General features: G+C 38.5%; 1 long non-coding RNA gene across 2 annotated transcripts in view; it reads right to left on the minus strand.

Annotated features, from left to right (window-relative positions):
• Window positions 1-1833: 1833 nt before the first annotated feature.
• LOC137657090 (uncharacterized) overlaps window positions 1834-17359 on the minus strand; it is a 36797-nt gene continuing 21271 nt past the window's right edge. For both annotated transcript variants that reach the window (XR_011047102.1, XR_011047101.1), the window contains 2 exons: window positions 7831-7867; window positions 1834-2813 (listed from right to left, as the gene is read on the minus strand). This is a non-coding gene — a long non-coding RNA (uncharacterized lncRNA). The remainder of the gene's footprint in view (window positions 2814-7830; window positions 7868-17359) is intronic.

Below are 17359 nucleotides of genomic sequence, written 5' to 3' on the forward strand. Positions count from 1 at the left end.
GGTTGGTTCCAAAGTCCGGCATGTTTGTCGTTTGGTTTCAATGAGAGGAGAGATGGTAGCATCATTCTCATCGAACCAATCCTGCCATTTCTTGGTGGTGTTGCCTAGTGTTTCCTCCGCGGCACGGGTCATGGCACTTCTGAGGGTGGTCCAGTGGTGCTCAACAGTGGCCTGCGAGGTGTCGTTCGCAGGCCTCCTTGTAGTTCTGTGCCACCTGTGGGTTGCAGAGCTTGCTACAATCAAAGCGTTGGTGTGGTACATTGTCAGGTGCTCTTCTGGGTGGTTGTAGGGTTGTCACGGAGAGTCTGGAGATGAGGAGTTTGTGGTCCATCCAGTAGAGTATATAATACATAATTCACCATGTTTAAGAAAATATTGCAGATAGCTCCAGATTCTTATTCGTTGCAATACATCATCTGCATAGAGAACTATCTAGAAAGAATATTTCAAGATAAATATCCCTTTAACAGGTAAAGAATAAATTTCAGTGTGCCAAGTAATTCAGGGCAAAACTTTTTGCGGGGTAAGGTGGATAGAGCATACATACTGTAAGGTAGGATTTTTTTTTTTAGCATAAGTCAGGGTATTACAAGAATATCACTTGTAGCAGGACATTAACATGACGAGACAAAAGTTCCGGAAAGTTGGAGATAACAAGAATTGCTGCAAAATAATCTCAAATATATTCCTCCTTGTAGGAGCAAATTACAATACTGGTTTTATCTCTCCATGCTGCAGTATGGCAACAAGATATGATTATTCATCATACAGAAGATAGCAATGATTATTCATCATACAGAAGATAGCAATGATATGTCAATGACTCAAAAGAATAGTTTTCTTTTATATCAACACTTGTATAAGACTTCCTTTCCGTTTGGGAACATATAGTAATATTCCATGACGATAAAATCTTTCAGCATACAACAGATGACTTCAAGAAGAGACATCTTAGCAATATTATCATTCCATGGTGAGGGAATAGTTAAAAAAGTCTGGCATACAGCAGATAACTTTGTCACAGTTTATTCATTTAATGTATAATTATCCTTTCATAGCAAGATATCATTTATATCGACAGATGTAGAGCAAGTATATCAAGATAGGCTTCCTTCAACATACAGTATATTTTGAAGGAAGACAGCCTATAGCTTGAAATACTTGGAGAGCATCTGTCGATACAAATATTTTGCTGCTATGAGAAGAATCATTATACATTAAATGAATAGTCTGTAACAAAGTTATCTGCTGTATGCCGGACTCAGTTGTACCTATTCCCTCGCCATGAAATGAATCTTGCTAAAATGTCTCTTCTTGGAGTCATCAGTTTTATGCTGAAAGATTTTATCACGGAATATCACTACATCTTCCCATAAAGAAAGAAGTCTTATACAAGTGTTGCTATAAAAGAAAGTTTATATTCTTTTGAGTCATTGACATATCATTGATATCTTCTGTATGATGAATGAATCATATCTTGTTGCCAAACTGCAGCATGGAGAGATAAAACCAGTCTTGTAATTTGCTCCTACAAGAAGGAATATATTCTAAAAGATTATTTTGCAGCGATTCTTGTTATCTCCAACTTTCCTAAACTTCTCGTCATGTTAATGTCCTGTTTACAAGTGATTATATTCTTGTAATACCCTGCTGCATGCCGAAATGAATCCTACCTTATAAAATATTCTCTTCACCTTACCATGCAAGAAGTCTTGCTCTGAATTACTTATAATGTGTTAAAGTTTATTCTTTACCGACTGTGATTCATCTTGACATTTATTTCTATCCCATTTCTTCACATAGATGATGTCTTGCTATGATTCTGATATACTTGATGTCTTGCTATGATTCTGATATACTTGGAGCCACCTGCAATACGTTCTTAAACATGCTGGGGATAATATAAAATACATTCACTTTCCATGTAAAATGTACATGTGCTGCTACAAGAGGACAATATATTCTTGGAGTCATTTGCTGTATATTGTACATATCCTATAACCTAGCATAAATTTACTCCTCCTTTACTTGCTTTTTAGTTCTTAAGTTTCCTTGCATCTTTAGACTCCTTGGTTTTATCTGCAATTTGGCGAAGGTTTTTCTCATTTTATATATTTTCAATCTCTCCTTGAAAATATAGGATTTGCTGTAGCACATCTAAGACCTTGAAAATCTCGTGCTATTGTTTATAGTTCAACCATGGATGTGCTGTTATAAAATTATTTTGGTTTACTCCATATGCAGAATATAACATAAATTTGCTTATTTGTGAGGCCTTCTGATTGATGCCTAAAGAATCTGGATCTTGCTAACTTGCCACGATTCTAGTGTTATAAGATATAGTTGACTATTGAATGTCACATTCTTACTTCTTCATAGTGCTCTGTTCAAGGAATAAGTTTTTCTTGGAATTATATGGAATATAGTCATTCACTTGGTGAACATGATCAAATTCTTTTCCATGCAAATGGCTGTGAGCACCCACATAGGTATGAGGACATATTTCTAATGAACATCCTTACTATGCTGAAGTTAGCCACTGCTGAGAAAAAGATACTTTTATCATATTTATCTGGCATTTGATGAAGGAGTTTCTTGAATATCATTCTCCATGGTAAAATCTTCTGCAACTTCTCATTTCTGCTCTTTGCTGATGAAATTTCACAACCATGTATTTTTTTGCTTGCCATTTCAGCTGTATGCCGATGAAATTTTACAACCATAAGTGTTGTTTACTTCAGCTTCTACTATCCAAGCCTTTTTAAATATGAAGATTCTAAGAGATCCAAGTATTTCAATATGTTTCACTTACTCTGAAAAGGTTAATATTCAATTAATTATGAGTAAATTTATATAAATCTAATAAAATAATGATAAATTAATAGTTTTCTCATCCTTTTTTCTTCTGTTGAAAGAAACTAATTTGATAATTTCATATTCTTATATATATATTTTTAATGTATTATAAAAATGTACATATAAACAAACATCAACTAACCAATGTCAAACAAACATCATCTAACCAATGTCAAAGTTTGCATTAATTCTCTCATTGTGATGTTGAAGACTTATTTAGAAATATTTGATATTTTCAACCTTCCTTTACAATAAATAATTAGTTATGTTAATGTACAATTATGCTTTGTATTTAATGTATTCACAAAATATGAGCATGCTTATCAATTTGATAATTACTCCAAACCTTACCCAAGTACACCTTACATACTTGCACTATGAAGCAGAAATTTTATTTTTCTTAGCTAGACAGGTTAAGTCTTTAAACAGTAATATTGTGGGGAAAAGCTGTAAACTGCAAACAAATTACTGTAGAGGTTCTAGCAACTGCCACCCCATATTCACTGGTTTAAATGCTGTTCATGAATGGCAGAGGAAAGAGACAGTGACAGACCATATACAAATATGATCAGCACCCAACCCCACTCTCCACCAATCTTGGACCAAGGAAGGCCAGGCAATGAATGCTGATGACTCAGCAGATAGACCTATAGGCTACCCAAAGTCCCCCATTCTAAGCTCACAAGGATGGTAAGTTTCAAGCGATCAAAGGAACAAAGAGTTTGAGTGCTAACCCCAATCTGACATTCACCAATCAGATACGTTACCGAATGGTCTTGCCAGCACCCGAGCCTCCATTTTAATTCTGTCCGGGTCCTGTGGCAAGTGGAACCTAAGTGACATGGTTTTGTATGGCCAGGAAAAATACAAATAATTTAATAATTATATTTCCTAAATAAATAAACAATTTATCTAACTGGTTGGTTAACAACCCAAGATCCCAAAGCTCAGTCTGGAAAGATCAAAGAAAAAGAATCCTTGCATCCCATAAACCATGACCGAATGATTTATTGCATAACGCCCCAGTTGTTTTGTCATACAAGGACGCATCCTGTTAAGGCTAAAATAAGTATTGGGTTTACCTTAACTGTCACACTCTCCCTCGAAAGGAGCATAGTGATCCTGCAATTTTACTACTAGTAAAATGACTGGCAATTTTACTATTAGTAAAATGACTGGATGCAGGTGAGCACACTAGTAACAGGTAGTGACCATTCCAGTTCCATGACATTTTACCAGATGATCCCAAAAGGGAATGAAGGAAAAACCCACTTTTACTAAAACCTTAAAACCATCTTGTAAACAATATTTTAAGACACAATGCTTCTATGACCCAAAAAGAATGGGCTTGCTACACCACTTGTTGCACACCTTCAACAGGTCTCACGGAAGAATATGTCCAAGGACTTGTGGGCGCAATTCCGAAAATGTCCGCAATCCCGAAGATGGTCTGCCTCCTCTAGACACCAGTTTAACACTGGGTCTTTCTGAAGGCTAATAGCACCAATCCCCTGACCTCATGAACTCTTTGAGGGTCAAAGGTAGATTTCTCTAAGCTCCTTGCTCACTGTAGGCTCTACTGATGACCTCTCAAAACCAAGAAAGGGTTACTGAAGATTTTCTTCCTCTCTTCCCTGTGCTAACAGGGTTTCTGTAAGTGCGGCAGACATAATCTTGTTCATTTTATGTTAAGTATTACTGCTCTTACAGGTCACAGTAGCAGCAGGTCAACAGGGTTATGGGTAGTCTCCTTCAGCTATAATACTGAAAAGGAATCAAACCTTGAGTCCCTGATCAATGCGTTTAGTATTTTTGCCATGCGAGAAGGAAATCTGTATCCATCACCACGACATAAAAACTAAGTATGACCTATCATGGCGTTCTCCCACGCTTTTGGTTCAAGTCTAGCTAACAAACACTATAAGAGTGAGAGGCCTGTCTGTAGCTCCCATCAAGGTGTTCGTAAGGAGCCTTTCGGAGCAATTAAATGATCCTTGTCACATCCAAGCTGAGGCTATCTTTTCTGAAGGACAAAATTTTTTATCTTCCCATGACATCATCAATCAATGAAGACCTCTCACTTTGCTTGGTGGACCGCCGTTTTAAACTTTGAGGTATCCGTGGAAGTGTTTCGCAGATGGTCATGTAAAGCCTTTCTCTCAGAGAAGCCAGATACCCTCCAACCACGAAGAGAGCCAGTCCACTGCACTATGGTATTTCTTCATGTGCAGCTAACATAGGAGGTTGTACCAACCTGGGAGCACTCTGGGCACTTTCGTCATTAGATTTAGAAGGCCTGGATACCAGTGTGTGCAGTGATTTCAGTACTACCAAGGGCAATTTGGAGATTTGGGCATGACGATGGCTCTACTGATCATTCCTGGAAAGACAAAATGGTGGGAAGGAATGAATGTCAAGGCCATCCCACAGGTGTAGAAATGCACCCTCATTACTGCTACTTGGTCCGGCTCTAATGGACAAGGTACTGCGAGTTTGTCATCCAAGAGAGTGGTTAAAATTTTTATTACCGCACCACTAGAGTATTCAAAGATCATTCAGAGCCTGCAACTTCAATGCGAAAACTCAGTCTGTGACAACATTCAGTTTCCCTGAAATAAACCATGCTGACAGGGTTACACTGTTGTCCTCAGACTATGAGTGTTTGCTCACTGCCAAATGGCAAAGGGGGTGAGAAACTGATCCCCCTTAGCTTGTAACATAAGCTGCAACTATAGTGTTGTTGCTCATCAACACTACTGAGTGACCTCTTATATGTCCTGGAAGTGGATCAGAGCTAGGTTTAATACAATATACGCAACTTCTTGTCTACCTCCTCTGTCCACAGACGTGATATGGAGAGAACAAGAATTTGGCTCCCCACCCTTCTCCAGACACAACTAGGAAAAAACAAGCTCAGGGTTAAGAACCTGCAATAGGGATGCCTCCATCCAGTTCCTCTTGTGCAACCACCAGGATTGGTCCTTTCAGACTGCCTGTGTCCCATTAACTAATACCTCTAGTAGGTCAGATCTCCACTTCCAAGTGGAGTTTAGAGCCCAGCGTACAAACCGAAGGTGTAACATCCCGTGCGGAACCAGACGTTCAAGGGAAGAGTGCCAGTTCTTTGTCATGAGGGATTCCAGTGTCAAGAATGGTGTGGAGGCTTTCTTCACCTCTGTAAGCTGCCCTGTGATGGGAGCACTTTACCTTGGACTGTGTCTATCATTCCCATTCAATACTAAGGTCGCTGCTCTTCTTCAGTTTGCTTCCAAAGAGTTAACTAAAGAAGTGCCAGTGAGGAAAATTTCAGTTGTTGGAAGTCAGGCTCTCTCTGTCTTTCCCGATCTTGAAGACAAACCCGAAGGAAGACCATCACACTTGGATTTCCTCTTCATACCATAGAATCTCACCAACTGGGAGGGCTCTCAGTCCTTGCACACATTACAAAGAGTATCTGAAGGGCAGCAGTGGCCTCTGCACAATCTTACTCAAAGGTTCCACAGTGTTGATCCAGCAGTCCTGGACATGTCCGCATCTTACCAAGTTTCTTCACACTCGTACTGAAATGAGAAAACCCCTAAGAAAAAACTTCAGACCAGTTGGAGCACATAGGGACCACTTCTGTTCCATACGACAGCCAGAATCAGAGTGGAGACGGGTTCTGTCAAACCTGGACCAACAGTTTTCCAAAACTGAGTGGCACCTCCTAACTCCTAACTGGCTGTTACTAGCTCTCTCCAGAAACTTACCCTACTAAAGGACGAAGGTTTGTTTTGCGTAGGAACAAATCCACACTTAAATGTTTTAAAAACTATCTTTGAACTTAAACATGTAATCATCACATACAAATTGCATCCACATACCTAAACAGTTTAGTTCCCCTGTAGCAAAGTATCTTCAAAACATGCACTATAGGATCTCTGCAGCATTTCTTCTGCTCTTGGCTACTATATTCTGACTTCCTTCATTGTGCAAATTTTGAGTTCCAGTCTAACCCCTGGCACCTAGCTACTAAATTGTCTGAGAAGCCCCAGCAACCAACTATGTAGCCCAAATCAAAAAATCCAATTAAATCTAAATCTAGTCCATAAATAACTCGCCCACCACTTGAAATATATCAAAATGTGACCAAGCCAATGGAACTTTTATTTTAGATGGAATTTAAAAGTAAAACAAAATTATTATACTCTACAATATTTATAGCTATGAAAATCTTCATAAAGAATGTTCAAACTTATTCCTGACATTCTACCTTAATACACGCAGTACAGTAATACAATTCATGTTTCATACTAACAAATTAATATACCATAGAGTATAGTACCCACCTATTCATGAATTGTTAAGACAATTTCTTATGCTTAAATAATTCTATAAATTCAATAATGTACATATTCCATTTTTCATAAAACTATTTGCAATATATTTCAATCAATATTATCTAACTTCCTTCAAGATTTAATCATCAAATGCTATACTAAAAGTAAGCCCTATGCAAAGTTGATGCTTACGAGATTAAAAACGGTTGATAGTTTTCTTAAGCTATTAGTGGTAATTTATATAAATATTAAACCGAGAAGTTAATCTGAAGATCACCACATAAACCACGAATAAATGGAAACTACGGCAGCCTAACAGAAGTTAAAATTTACATCAAGGTGTGGCCTACCTTAGAAGAAAGTGTACTAACAAACAAGTTTTGATCAAATGGTGAAGAGATCCTTTCTTGTCTTCCTAAACGCACATACTTTAATTTGGGGGATATGAACTCCCTATAATATATCTACAAGCAAATTTCAATTGGGTCAGGACATCTAGGAATAACATACCAAAAACTGTACGTTCTGATACCTCTTTTTCCACAAAAATAAATCAGAAGTCCTTTTAAAAACTACTTAAAAAACATCTAAACAATTTAGTGTTCAAGTGTATTTGCAAGATAAAAAAAAAAAAAAAAAACTTCAAACAACTTACCAGTATAACAAATGAAACTTGTCCAATTCTTTTAAATCTAAAAAAAAATAAACGTATATAACTTATTTTGAATAAAAAAAACTAAGGATCAGCAATGATTACAACTATGATACAGTACTACATTATATTCACCCCTATGCCAATCTTTCATCCAGACCTTTCTTTAAAACAAAATAAAAATATCTTACATACTCTATGACATAAAATAAAAAAATGTACCCTTGATAGCACTGTATTTTAATATTCAACCTCAGTGAAATGCAGTAAATAAAGTTAAATCAAAGTACTGCACCTAAATCATTTTAAAATACATCAATAAGCATTTTAAATTTGAAGTTGAAACATTTTTATATACATTATTAAAGATAAAAACTAAAAAACCAACTGATGGAATTTGCCATATAAGTAATGACGAGAAATCGTCACTTAAATCTTCTGCTACGTCAATCACCCTCAAAACTTTACCTAAACACTAAAGCAATCACTCGAATCATCAAGATATCTATGCAAAAGTACAAACCTAAAACTACATGCATAAAATAACAAGCACTGTGAACCATAGTACAGTACTTAGTATCTAAAATGTAAATGTAGGTTATGTATTAAGAATTACAGTACAATACTAGTGAACATGAACATTGTAGCTAGAAAAATTCAAATTATACAAATTTTAAAAGAATTTGTATTTTTCCTAGCTATACAAACAAGTCATTTATAGGAGGCTCCAGCGCAGCTTTGTTACAACCAGATTGAAGAATTGGGGGTCTGGCAGTCTTCAATGGCTGCCTCATAAGCCCACCATGCCCTTTTGGTGTATTGATGCTAGGGGATATGTGCTCACTCTCTCTGGTTGGGACTCGTGGGGTGACTGAGGTGGATAATACAAGTAAACGACTAAGTTTTGTATAGGTAGGAAAACTACAAATTATTTAAAAATTTGTAGTTTGTTCCTATGCAGATACAACCCTTCGTTATATTTTGGGAGAGTCTTTCTTAGGAGTCTTTCTTAAGAGGGAAGACAACACTAACAACAAATAGGATGTCTGCATAACCTTTCACTTGAAATGGTTATACTCAGATCTGAAGCGAGGTGAGGGGCATGACATTCAAACTTCACATGGCTTCAAGGCAAGTAACAGCCATGGCTCGACGAGAAGGCATATAAGTCTTTAAGAACAATCAATGTATATTATGAAACTGAAGGATCTGTGCTTACCTGCATGTGTCCCATCACTGAGGATACTCCCAAAGGAGGAAGAACTGGAAGAGGGAAAACAACATTCATCTAAACTATTACCAGCACTAAAACCGATGTAACAAGTGTTGTGACAATGCTAGCTGTCCTGCAAGGGCATAAGCCTTTACACCAACTGTTGGGCAGTCACAACAGGGCCAAAAGAAGAGGTATTTAAGGACCTGTGTGAACAATCCTTCAGGTAACGAGCAGTAAAGGTAATCTGTCTCTTTCAGACACCCGCTCCAAGTACCAATGTTACCGAGTGGTTCAATGTGAAAGTGCATTCTTGGTTACTTTCTTCTTTCGTACGGTACTCACAAACAGATCAATATTACCTGGATGGCATGGCGTCATCCTCTTAAAGTAAAGGTGGACTGCCCTCACAGGAGATAGTAGCAAACTATCATCATCAGTTACCTCCTTGAATGATGAAATGGAAGAGTAACATATTCTCATTAATAAACAGATTTTGGATCTTAGCTTTTAAATTCTGGTACAAACTAGAATTACAGCAATCCATCACTTGGTGAACAACACGATACAATATACCATGATACCATGAAGCTCACTCGCTCACTTTGATGAGCAGAGGGCAAGAACGAATACTTTCTTTAAAGTTAGGTCACTGTCTGTGCAACCAGAGACTGATGCCTCACTGCTCACCCCTGATGGGGGAAGGGTCGATAAAAGGAGACCTAAACCCTGGTTGTTCCATCAACACCTGGCCAGTTCACCTTACTCGGCATGTCAAGGCATCTCTTAATACGGTCGAAACAAGATAAATTCCTTTAACCATAGCAGCACGGAATGTTTGCACCTTACTAGATAATGATAAAAGTAGTGAACCATCGTTTTTCGCGGTAGATAGATTCCAAACCCGGCCGCGATAGCTGAAAATCAGTTAAGTAGGGACACCATATTTATGTATTTATTTAACATGTATATTCAGACTTTTAAAACCTTCCCTTTACGTAGTACTGTTAACAAACTACCCTTTAATGTACAGAACACTTAATGCATGTACTACAGTACCCTAAACTAAAACAGGCACAAATATTAAAGGCGATTTTATATCATGCGTTTCCTAAACACGCCAAAAAGCATGATAAAAAATGACAACCAATGTTTTGTTTACATTTATCTCTGATCATAACGAAGAAACAGACGCACTTACACATCTGTGTATAGGTTAGTTTTTGCATCGACAGCAATCTTACCAAGTATTGATTATATGTTGACTTTGTTATTACCAATGTTCTACTTAATTTTTCTTAGAACTTCCAAATAAATGAAATGAATGCTATTTATATAATTTTTTCTTTATGACGCCGCCTGAAACGGAAACCTTCCATTTGTTTACGCTCCATCTTCGATCATAATAAACAAACGAACGCATTAAACACACATGCTCAAAGTGATAACTAATGATATAACAAACATTTAGTAAACATTATGTTATTACAAATATTTTACTTATCGTATCCATATAAATTCCTAAATTCGTAGCAAAGCTGGAAACCTTTTTTTTCCTTATGCGTTTGATCCACAATAGCAAACTGCCGCTAATAACAGAATGATAATTTACGATAATTTTAAACTGTTACGAAAGGTAACTCTTCTTTCCATATCCAAAATACTTTTCCTAACTTCAGTTATAAGTCAACTTGTACCCACCTCACCATATGCACAAAAGGTAAAAGAAGAAAGTACTAGGCCATTTTTAAAGTCATCGAAAAATTAAGTTACCGCTATTACGTTCGATGGTTGGTTGAGCAAGCTTTAATTCGTTTACTTTACTTGGTAGTAGATTCTGTAAACTTTTTTTATGGCCTTCCGTCCTGAAAAAGACAGCAGAGAGAGAGAGAGAGAGAGAGAGAGAGAGAGAGAGAGAGAGAGAGAGAGAGAGAATATGGTTTTAAATGTACTAAATAATAAATATGATAGATTATAACACATTGGTCTCTCTTGATAGCTGAGTCGGTAGGGTCCCTGCCAGCATGGTTTCTAGCCGTACAGGTGGTGGTTCGAATCACCACCCGGCCAGAAGCTGTTACCATAAAATGAATTCCAAGTGGATATATATTCCCAAGATAGAATTCGGTATTAAATGCCATTCGTGGGTGATATTTACATTGGTGCTTATGTAATATTAACTGTATAGATGGTTTGAATAAATTAAGAAATGGTGTACAGTGAACAATTCTTTGTTAATGTATTCGTACTGCGCATATACTTGAGAGCGGAAGCTAGACATCAGTGATGTGATCACAGCCAAAAGTAAAACAAAAAGTAAAAAATACTCAATTTTTAAAACACACCCGAAATTTAAAAACATAGTACATGTTTTATTATAGCGCAATTGACTATTTAAGGAGTAAAAGTTTTCTGGAATAGAATGGAGTTTCCTAAAAAATAGTAGTTTGCTGACAAAATCTGATACCGTATTTTAAGCTATGATTGAAATGGATGTATACAGTACACGGTATAATTTTTTCGTTTTGTATTTAACTGACACTTTAAGAAAACCGATTTTGGTTTCTTCATCTATTTGTAATTATTGTATAAAGAGAGAGAGAGAGAGAGAGAGAGAGAGAGAGAGAGAGAGAGAGAGAGAGAGAGAGAATCAGCTGTTGTAATCGAATGCCGTGTTTTTGTTTCCTGTACCTCCTGAAGCGAGGAATTGATCGCCACAACTAACAATATTCATGTTAATTTCATTCTTAAACTCAAGTTGCCATATGTGAACTGAGAGAGAGAGAGAGAGAGAGAGAGAGAGAGAGAGAGAGAGAGAGAGAGAGAGAGAGAGAGAGAGAGAGAGAGAGAGAGAGAGAGGAGGGGGGTAGGTAGGTTATAACACATTGGTGCTTATGTAATATCAACTGTATAGATGGTTTGAATAAGTTAAGAAATGGTATAAACAATACTTCGTACGCGCCTATTCTTGAGACCGGCAGCTAGACGTCAGCTGATCTGATCACAGCCAAAAGTAAAACAAAAAGAAGACAACAATACTCGATTTTTAAAACACACCCGAAATTTAAAAACAAAAGTACACGCTTTCTTAATGTGCAATTAACTATTTAAAGAGTAGCAATTTTCTAGAATAAAATTATGTTTCCCCCAAAAATAGTGGTTTGCTGATGAAATCGGATGCCGTATTTAATGAAAAAAGTCCACGAAGTCGTGAATCCGCGATGGTCGAACCGCGAAGTAGTGAGGGCTCACTGTAATAGACCCCACCGTAGGACTGCTCTACTTGCTCCTGAGCTTAGCAGATACTAAATTGACATTGCTGCTCTTAGCGAGACTTGCCTCTCAGGAGAAAATGATTTAAATGAAGTTGGGGAGGGTTCCACCTTCTTTTGGAAGGGTTATCCTGTAAATGAAAGCAAAATACAGTTCGTAACACTGCTGCAAAAAACCCAAATTGCCACTAGGCATATCAGAGAGGCTAATGTCCTGGCATATCAGAGGGGCTAATGTCCTGGCATATCCCACTCTCCAAAGCCTTCATTCAACCCTCCTTATGCTCCAACACATGACTGATGATGCTGTTAAGGACTCCTACGTAACTATAGATTCCACTATTCGCAGAACACCTCGAAAGAATAAATCTATTGTATGTGATCTTAATGCTAGAGTGGGTAATTCTTATGGAAGAGTTCTGGGCCATCATGGTATTGGAAAAATGATTTTTTCATAAAATAAATTTTTTAATATACTTACCCGCTGGATATATAATGGCTAAAGTCCCCGACGCCTCGGCAGAAAATTCAAAATCTCTTGCGCGGCTTAGCGCATATTAGCCAGGTGTACCCCAGCGCCCTCACGGTACCACAGGTAGAACTATACTCAACCAATTCAGATTTTCCATGCCCCATGGTCTCTAGAGGGGAGGAGGGTGGGTCTAAAACTTATATAACCAGCGGGTAAGTATATTCAAAAATTTATTTTATTATAAAAATATTTTTAAATATAAAACTTACCCGCTGGTTATATAATGGCTGATTGACACCCATTGGTCGCGGGTCAGAGACAGCTGCATAATTGGAAATTCACTTAAGAGTTACATAAACAACTTAAGTGGTTCTAACCTAATAAGGAAGCTGACAGCAATGCTCTGCCTCATTTTGTCTGCTATCCTTAGGAGATCCAGTGATCCACTCAGGGCTGATGATCTCTAGGAGCTGTCAAACGGTACAACCACCTATAACATGACAGGACCTCAACTAATACCCTTGTTCCGGGCGCTCTCTAGGAACAAAATGACCACCTGACTAGGTCAAAGATTGCGGAAGATTGCCGACCAATCTTCACGTACAATCATAAAAATATATATAACAGTTCCAAGAGAAGAACAGGGGTACTAGGAATTTAGGGAAATGTAGGGGAGAATGTTTCACCTACTACTGCACTCGTTGTTGCAAGTGATCCCAAAACGTAGACGTCTCCATAGAGACTGGACACGGTAAAAGTAATGCAAGGCGAATACAGGATTACCCCTTCACAAGACTGTATACGCGATGCTTTGCAGAACAGTTTAGTTTAAAAATTACAGAAGTTTCTACAGCTCTAACTTCGTGAGTCTTTACTCTTTCAACATCTTATGATCTGTCACCCAACCGTGTGGAAGAACCTTTGTAATCAAAGTCTATACGAGATGACAATGTTTAGACATGGATAGCGCAGGCTTCTTGACCATGCACCTAAGAGTTATGAATAGACTTTAAACTTCTTTGTTCTTGTCCCAATAAAACTTCATCGTTTTTATCGGGCAAAAAACTCTTCTCAGCGCATCCCAAACCAAATTCGAGAGAATAGTGATCCCAAAAGATTTAGGCTATGGATGAGAAAGATGTTTGTTAATGACCAAGAATCCAGGTTGCAAGGTACCTATGGCTGAACCAATGTGAATTCTGTGTTCTTGCTAAAAGAGTGAACTTCACCGACTCTCAACTATGGTAGACTTACTCAGAAAGTCTCCAAAGTTAGGCCTTAAAACCAAGTGTAAAGGGTCGGATCTGTCACTACCGCGAAGCTCCAGAAACGAACCCTAAATTTCAGGCTGAAGCATCTTGCTGATGCCTCAAAGTCCTCTCAAATGATCCGAGATTATCTATAAAGTCTCTATTTGATAGATCCAGTCTTCTGCATCTGAAGACAGATGCCCGCATACTCCTGTACCCTTTGATGGTAGAAGAGGGAAGAAAATGTGTTTTCTTCTAAGGTCTAAGAAAAAATAGGCCACTTTTGTTAAGAGTTACCTAATGAAGAGCCGGCTCTAGCTCTACACCACTCCATACAGCACTCTAATTGGGTTGGAAAACCTCGAGGCAAATGTCCTTTGTACAAGCGAAAGCCTCGGCTGTCTCCTTCGAACCACCCTCTAGATCTTAGGGGTTTTCCGAAATACTGGAGGCAGCTAGACCTAAAGCTTGATGGTTTAACATAAAACGTTCGTGATCCTGACACGGGGAAAAGGACTAAAGACATGCTTCCAGCATGCACCAAGCATGGTCCCAGCATGAGTCCAGAACGGTTCCAGCATGCTGCCTACACTCAACATGTCGTGAGAGAGAATCGGGATGTAGAACCGCCTCCCAAACCTCGCCCATATCAGTCGTAAGAAACCGATATTAAAGCTAGGCTTGTTGAAAAGAAGCGTCAACCACGTGAACCTCATGCTGTGAGGTTAAGACCTGATTCGTGTGTAATCAGCGAGTGTTCAACAAACTTAAAGCCAAAGCTTGACAAGAGGGAGCGTTAGCTGCGAGGCCAGAGAAACGCGTAGGAGAGACAATAGTCTGGTTAAACTGCTGTGAGAAAGAGACTTGACGGTATGCGTCTAGCATGCGACCATAATGTCGCATGTGGTTGCATTTCCGTAAGGTGTGCCCCTCTTGTTGTAAATCTACAGCGTGCTGCGTGGAGGCGACAGCACCGCGTCCAGTCATTGACGGAAAGATGGAACCGATTGCTGGGAGTTGTCCACGTGTAGGATACGTCCGCATGAGTGATAGTCACGCGTCCCGCAGACCGCGAAAATGGGACCACTTGTTGAAAGGATCAACTTTGACTGTTAGCGTCCAACATACGACCAGACTGGTATCTGCGTCTGGGACTGCGTGAGGGCGAGACCAGAACTTGCGTCTGTGTCTGCATGACATCTGCCGTAAGAGAGAGACCAGACTGCTACAAGCACCCGCTCTAACGCTTCTCGTAACACGAGCATATCTCTGCGAGGAAGCGTTACTAAGCATAGGAGAACTATGCCTTCTGACACTAATCGGAAAACCATTTCTTTGATCTAAGGTAGTCCTTAGACTCTTTAGGAGAAAATTTTCTCCTCCCGAGAATTGTGGTTGGTAGGCCGCCTGTGCGACAACGAGTCTTCACCGTTAAAGACACGATGCCTGTGTCTCCGTGTCAAAGACCGGAATCGAGACACCCAACCGCACTGTTAACGTCAGTCTGAAAAGACTGCATAAACGAAGATAGATGCTGTTTCATGCCTAACTACAAAGATCAAGGATCAACCTTAGGCGAAACGTATTCAGCATTATCTTCGTCGATCCATAGCGCTAGCCACTGTCGAGAGACGACACCCATCAGGTGGGGTGGCGGCACTGCGTCTGCGCCGCATGAAACGTAACATACGCAGAACGAATCTAATTTTGTTTTCAGCTTAGCGCCTTTGAAAACACTAATACCTCGCTTTATCTATAGCGAGGGTGAGCGTTCTGGTGATCGACAGAAAATGCTCGAGAGGACTTCAGTTCGGGTCTAAAAGACTGTAACGCCTGGTTACCCTCTCGATTCCTTTCGTCGATTGACTTAACTTCTCCCCTGGGTCCGGGAGCTCGACAGAGGTCTAAGGCTAGGATAACGATAGATCCGAATAGAAGCACTCTCCACTGAATAAAATTCACTGCACAATTTATCACTAAAAAATTTTCACTTTACTCTTTGGCACAAAGATAGTTTCATAATTACCTGAAAGCGAAAGTATACACTCTCTCAAAGGAAATGAACTCCGTAGGGAGAGACTTATAATTCTATCACTGGACAATAGTTTGAATGGGAAAGCAAAAGAACCGAATCCCATATAAATGTAACAAAATAATAAATATCAAATATTACCTTAATAGATACAGTATATTTATAAATCAGAATAAACCCTTAAATTAAGGGGTTCCAATAAAAGATGAATCATCACTCGCATCATTGGAACATCTACAAATAAAATACGAACAATTTAGTATTCCGAAAACCACCAAAGCAACAGCGATACATAGAATCGTGCGCTATGACGAATGTAAAGAATACTGCATCGTATAAAATAAACTAAATTGTAACTTCCTTTAATCTCTGACTAAGGAAAAATACTGGAAGGGCCAATTAATAGCAAAATAAAATGTTCCTTTTATAAAATACAATTAAAGACTTGGGAAGTAAGAAGAAAGTACAATTCATAAAATCGCTACCATATATGTAACATCGTAACGATACCGATTACTGCGTAACAAAAATAAACTGAACGGTAGTTAATCTTTGCAAACAGATCGAAGATTATCTAAAGAAAAATATCAAAAGGATAAAATTCTCAAAATAATTCCTTTAATTTAATTTATAACTTAAAACTTTAAAAGCATAATCACTTATATTCTTTGTAAAAGGCAAGACAGACTTTTAGCCTACGGAAGAGGCTGTAATGTCATCAACGGTCTAAATGTTTACATTTCGCCCCTAGGCTTTCGTGAGGTTTAAAATAGGTTGAAAAACCTTCCAACCCTACCTTTTAAGTTATAAATACGTGATCACAGATCAAATAAAACAAACATACGAAAGCCAAAACTCAAAAACGTTAATACATCACCAAATAACGTCCAAACAGAGTAAGAAAACAAGAGAGAGAATTTCCAATAGTTCAGCCAGCTATAGCGGCAGAGAAAATCTGAATTGGTTGAGTAGTTTTACTTGTGGTACCGCGAGGGCGTTGGGGTACACCTGGCTTATATGCGGTAAGCTGCGCAAGAGATTTTGAATTTTCTGCCGAGGCGTCGGGGACTTTAGCCATTATATAACCAGCGCGTATAACCAAAACCTATAGTGGCATCCTATCGACTATGCACTCGTCAGACATGACCAAAGCGAAGTACTTCATACTAGAGCAATGAGAGGTGCCAAATAATCAACAGAACACAACCTTATTTGAACCAAACTAAGGCTCAAAATAAGACCCTAGACCCCTTGAATACCTTCTACCAAAAAACTTAATTGCAATGCTTTAAA

This window comes from Palaemon carinicauda, chromosome 18 (genome assembly GCF_036898095.1).
Source record: "Palaemon carinicauda isolate YSFRI2023 chromosome 18, ASM3689809v2, whole genome shotgun sequence".
In the NCBI taxonomy this organism is placed as follows: domain Eukaryota; kingdom Metazoa; phylum Arthropoda; class Malacostraca; order Decapoda; family Palaemonidae; genus Palaemon; species Palaemon carinicauda.